Source organism: Triticum aestivum, chromosome 3A, assembly GCF_018294505.1.
Source record: "Triticum aestivum cultivar Chinese Spring chromosome 3A, IWGSC CS RefSeq v2.1, whole genome shotgun sequence".
In the NCBI taxonomy this organism is placed as follows: domain Eukaryota; kingdom Viridiplantae; phylum Streptophyta; class Magnoliopsida; order Poales; family Poaceae; genus Triticum; species Triticum aestivum.
Window position 1 is genome coordinate 432,963,421 of NC_057800.1, and position 6,338 is coordinate 432,969,758.

The window sequence follows — 6,338 nt, forward strand, 5'->3', positions numbered from 1 at the left end:
GTCTTGTTAACCATCAACACTTGATGCTTTTTCTTGATTTCTACCTTCGCCAATTTCAGCATCGCGAAGAGCTTTGGGGATCGTTTCCGTTATCCCTTTCATATTATAGTTCATCACGAAGTTCTAGTAACTTGGTGATAGTGACTAGAGAACTCTGTCAATCACTATCTTATCAGGAAGATTAACTCCCACTTGATTCAAGTGATTGTAGTACTCAGACATTCTGAGCACATGCTCATTCGTTGAGCTATTCTCCTCCATCTTGTAGGCAAAGTACTTGTCAGAGGTCTCATACCTCTCGACACGGGCATGAATATGAAATACCAATTTCAACTCTTAGAACATCTTATATGTTCCGTGGTGTTCAAAACATTTTTGAAGTCCCGGTTCTAAGCCGTAAAGCATGGTGCACTAAACTATCAAGTAGTCATCATACCGAGCTTGTCAAACGTTCATAACGTCTACATCTGCTCCTGCAATAGGTTTGTCACCTAGCGGTGCATCAAGGACATAATTCTTCTATGTAGCAATGAGGATAATCCTCAGATCACGGAGCTAGTCCGCATCATTGCTACTAACATCTTTCAACATGGTTTTCTCTAGGAACATATCTCTCCCTAATAATAAAGCACGAATTGACTTTGTCGGGTTCACTGTCACAATACGCTTTCTTCTCATGTCATAATACGCTTCTACAATTTGTATGGACAAAATTGTAATATAAACGAGATGGTACTAATTTGGGTCCGCACCAACCGGCTAGCATGGGCGATCTTTTCCAAGGCGCCAACGCCATCCACCGCAACTGTCCATGCCCCTCGCGCGCTGCGTTTGCACGACAAAGGCCGCGCACGGGTGGGACCGATAGATGTGAGCAGGTGATCGCCCCCTGGCCTGGCCTGGCCCGTTTGCTGCATGCAGCATGCCCATCATTGATCCCTACGCTTTCCGACTCCAATCACGGTGCTCTTTGTTATCAATCCATGGAGAAAGAAAGGCGGGAGAGGAATCGCGGAGAGCGATGGCGTGTGGTGGCGCTGCAGACGGTCGGCCAGGTTCGCGCGCGGTCGAGTAGTCGCTTGGGCACGGGTCAAGGGTCGCCTTTGCTTTCGCCGGAGGTCGGCCAAGGAAAAGGGCCGACGGCCGGCTGGCTAGGGGCGAAGCTAGATAGGCCAAAACCCAAGATGGAGTAGCTGGCCAGTAGGAGCGTCAATTCAAACAGGACTGCTGCTACCTCTTGAGCACTGCGTTGGATTTCCTTGAAGAGGAAAGGATGATGCAGCAAAGTAGCATAAGTATTTCCCTCAGTTTTTGAGAACCAAGGTATCAATCCAGTAGGAGGCTACGCGCGAGTCCCTCGTACCTGCACAAAGCAAATAACTCCTCGCAACCAACGCGATAAGGGGTTGACAATCCCTTCATGATCACTTGCGAGAGTGAGATCTGATAGATATGATAAGATAATATTTTTGGTATTTTTGTGATAAAGATGCAAAGTAAAATAAAAAGCAAAGGAAATAACTAAATATTGGAAGATTAATATGATGAAGATAGACTCGGGGGCCATAGGTTTCACTAGTGCCTTCTCTCAAGAGCATAAGTATTTTACGGTGGGTGAACGAATTACTGTTGAGCAATTGACAGAATTGAGCATAGTTATGAGAATATCTAGGTATGATCATGTATATAGGCATCACGTCCGAGACAAGTAGACCGACTCCTGCATGCATCTACTACTATTACTCCACTCATCGACCGCTATCCAGCATGCATCTAGAGTATTAAGTTCATGAAAACAGAGTAACGCCTTAAGCAAGATGACATGATGTAGAGGGATAAATTCATGCAATATGATAAAAAAAACCATCTTGTTATCCTCGATGGCAACAATACAATACGTGCCTTGCTGCCCCTACTGTCACTGGGAAAGGACACCGTGAGATTGAACCCAAAGCTAAGCACTTCTCCCATTGCAAGAAAGATCAATCTAGTAGGCCAAACCAAACTTATAATTCGAAGAGACTTGCAAAGATAACCAATCATACATAAAAGAATTCAGAGAAGATTCAAATATTGTTCATAGATAATCTTGATCATAAACCCACAATTCATCGGTCTCAACAAACACGCCGCAAAAAGAAGATTACATCGAATAGATCTCCACAAGAGAGGGGGAGAACATTGTATTGAGATCCAAAAAGAGAGAAGAAGCCATCTAGCTAATAACTATGGACCCGAAGGTCTGAGGTAAACTACTCACACTTCATCGGAGAGGCTATGGTGTTGATGTAGAAGCCCTCCGTGATGGATGCCCCCTCCGGCGGAGCTCCGAAACAGGCCCCAAGATGGGATCTCGTGGATACAGAAAGTTACGACAGTGGAATTAGGGTTTTGGCTCCGTATCTGATCGTTTGGGGGTACGTAGGTATATATAGGAGGAAGGAGTACGTCGGTGGAGCAACAGGGGGGAGACAAGGGTGGAGGGCGCTCCTGGGGAGGAGGGGGGTAGGCGCGCCCCCTACCTCGTGGCCTCCCTGTTGGTTGCTTGACGTAGGATCCAAGTCTCCTGGGTCTTGTTCGGTGAGAAAATCACGTTCCCGAAGGTTTCATTCCGTTCGGACTCCGTTTGATATTCCTTTTCTTCAAAACCCTAAAATAGGCAACAAAAAACAACAATTCTAGGCTGGGCCTCCGGTTAATAGGTCAGTCCCAAAAATAAAAGTGGATAATAAAGCCCAATAATGTCCAAAACAGTAGATAATATAGTATGGAGCAATCAAAAATTATAGATACGTTGGAGACATATCAACTACGTACTACGTGCCACTTCGATCTGCAACTCGATCACGCATTCATCTACCATCGGACAAGGCAAACGCATCATCTCGTCGGCATTCCGTCGATCAAGCTCCACTGCCTTTCCGTCAAGGGAAAAATAAATCATGACTTGCGGGGATCGATCTCACGACCCACTTAACTGACACGGAGACGGAACCAGCTGGGCTAGCTGCCCTTTATTTGCATTTGATGGGATGTTTGGGTATAAAGGGAATATTCGGATGGATTTCTTAGAAAGTAAGACCATATAATAGGAAGGTGTGGCAAGACCAATTAACTGAAGTCAAAGATTTCTTCATCAAAAAGTATATGCAAAGACCACATAACGGGACGGTCTGCATGGATTGGCTACAGCATGCATGCAGCGTGCATACGCCCTACATATACCGGTATTTTTTACTAATTCTAAAATAATTACCGATTAAGTGATACTAATTATTCGATTGATTACTTTAAAACAACACCCACACTTTTTACTAATTCTAAAATAAGTACAGATTAAGTGATACTAATTATTTGAGTGTTACTGATTCTAAAATAATTACAGATTAAGTGATACTAATTATTCAAGTGATTATTTTAAAACAACACCCAAACGAATTCTACAAAAAATTAAAAAAACGACCGGCGAAGATTTACTACTCATTTAAACAATGGTGGAGAAGGGAGGTACTAATTGTTAGTTATTTTATATTGTTGCAACGCACGGACACTTTTGCTATGTGCATAATAGCACATGGATATGATTTTGCGAGTCTCTACGCCCGTTGCAACGCACGGGCATTTGTGCTAGTCATAAATAAAACGGGGAACCTATACGCGAGCAATTGATCTACAACATAGATATGCAAACACTATCAGGACTAAGTTCATGATAATTAAAGTTCAATTAATCATATTACTTAAGAACTCCCACTTAGATAGACATCTCTCTAATCATCTAAGTGATCACGTGATCCATATCAACTAAACCATGTCTGATCATCACGTGAGATGGAGTAGTTTTCAATGGTGAACATCATTATGTTGATCATATCTACTATATGATTCACGCTCGACCTTTCGGTCTCCAGTGTTCCGAGGCCATATCTGCATATGCTAGGCTCGTCAAGTTTAACCCGAGTATTTCTGCGTGTGCAAAACTGGCTTGCACCCGTTGTATGTGAACGCAGAGCTTATCACACCCGATCATCACGTGGTGTCTCGGCACGACGAACTTTGGTAACGGTGCATACTCAGGGAGAACACTTGTACCTTGAAATTTAGTGAGGGATCATCTTATAATGCTACCATCAATCAAGCAGAATAAGATGCATAAAGGATAAAGATCACATGCAATCAATATAAGTGATATGATATGGCCATCATCATCTTGTGCCTTTGATCTCCATCTCCAAAGCACCATCATGATCACCATCGTCACCGGCGCGACACCTTGATCTCCATCGTAGCATCGTTGTCGTCTCGCCAAATATTGCTTCTACGACTATCGCTACTGTTTAGTGGTAAAGTAAAGCAATTATAGGGCGATTGCATTGCATACAATAAAGTGACAACCATATGGCTCCTGCCGGTTGCCGATAACTCCGTTACAAAACATGATCATCTCATACAATAAAATATAGCATCATGCCTTGACCATATCACATCACAACATGCCCTGCAAAAACAAGTTAGACGTCCTCTACTTTGTTGTTGCAAGTTTTACGTGGCTGCTACAGGCTGAGCAAGAACCGTTCTTACCTACGCATCAAAACCACAATGATATTTCGTCAAGTTAGTGTTGTTTTAACCTTCAACAAGGACCGGGCGTAGTCACACTCGGTTCAACTAAAGTTGGAGAAACTGACACCCGCCAGCCACCTGTGTGCAAAGCACGTCGGTAGAACCACACTCGCGTAAGCGTACGCGTAATGTCGGGCCGGGCTGCTTCATCAAACAATACCGCCGAACCAAAGTATGACATGCTGGTAAGCAGTATGACTTGTATCGCCCACACCTCACTTGTGTTCTACTCGTGCATATAACATCTACGCATAAACCTGGCTCGGATGCCACTGTTGGAGAACGTAGTAATTTCAAAAAAATTCCTACGCACACGCAAGATCATGGTGATGCATAGCAACGAGAGAGGAGAGTATCGTCCACGTACCCTCATAGACCGTAAGAAGAAGCGTTATGAGAATGCGATTGATGTAGTTATACGTCTTCACGATCCGACCGATCCAAGTACCGAACGTACGGCACCTCCGAGTTCAGCACATGTTCAGCTCGATGACATCCCACGAACTCTGATCCAGCAGAGCTTCACATGAGAGTTCCGTCAGCACGACGGCGTGATGATGGTGATGATGTTGCTACCGACGCAGGGCTTCGCCTAAGCACCACTATGATATGATCGAGGTGGATTATGGTGGAGGGGGGCACCGCACACGGCTTGGAACAATCAACTTGTGTGTCCATGGGGTGCCCCCTGCCCCCGTATATAAAGGAGGGAGGAGGAGGAGGCCGGCCCTAGAGGGGGCGCGCCAAGTGTGTGGAGTCCTACTAGGACTCCCAAGTCCTAGTAGGATTCCCCTTTTCCTTTCCGGAGTAGGAGAGAAGAAAGAAGGAAAGAGAGAGGGAGTAGGAAAGGGCAAGGGGGGCACTGCCCCCTTTCCCCTAGTCCAATTCGGACCCATGGGGGGCACGCGCCTCCTTCCCTTTGTTCTGCCTCCTCTATTCCCGTATGGCCCAATAAGGCCCAATACTTCTCCCCGCGAATTCCCATAACTCTGCGGTACTCCGAAAAATACCCGAATCACTCGGAACCTTTCCGATGTCCGAATATAGCCTTCCAATATATCAATCTTTACATCTCGACCATTTCGAGACTCCTCGTCATGTCCCTGATCTCATCCGGGACTCCGAACAAACTTCGGTCATCAAAATCACATAACTCAAATACAAATAGTCACAGAACGTTAAGCGTGCGGACCCTACCGGTTCGAGTACTATGTAGACATGACCGAGACTCATCTTCGGTTAATAACCAATAGCGGAACCTATATGCTCATATTGGTTCCTACATATTCTACGAAGATCTTTATCAGTCAAACTGCATAACAACATACGTTGTTCCCTTTGTCATCGGTATGTTACTTTCCAGAGATTCGATCGTCGGTATCTCAATACCTAGTTCAATCTCATTACCGGCAAGTCTCTTTACTCGTTCCGTAATGCATCATCCCGCAACTAACTCATTAGTCACATTGCTTGCAAGGCTTATAGTGATGTGCATTACCGAGAGGGCCCAAAGATACATCTCCGACAATCGGAGTGACAAATCCTAATCTCGATTTATGCCAACTCAACAAGTACCATCGGAGACACCTGTAGAGCACCTTTATAATCACCCAGTTACGTTATAACGTTTGGTAGCACACAAAGTGTTCCTCTGGTATTCGAGAGTTGCATAATCTCATAGTCATAGGAACATGTATAAGTCATGAAGAAAGCAA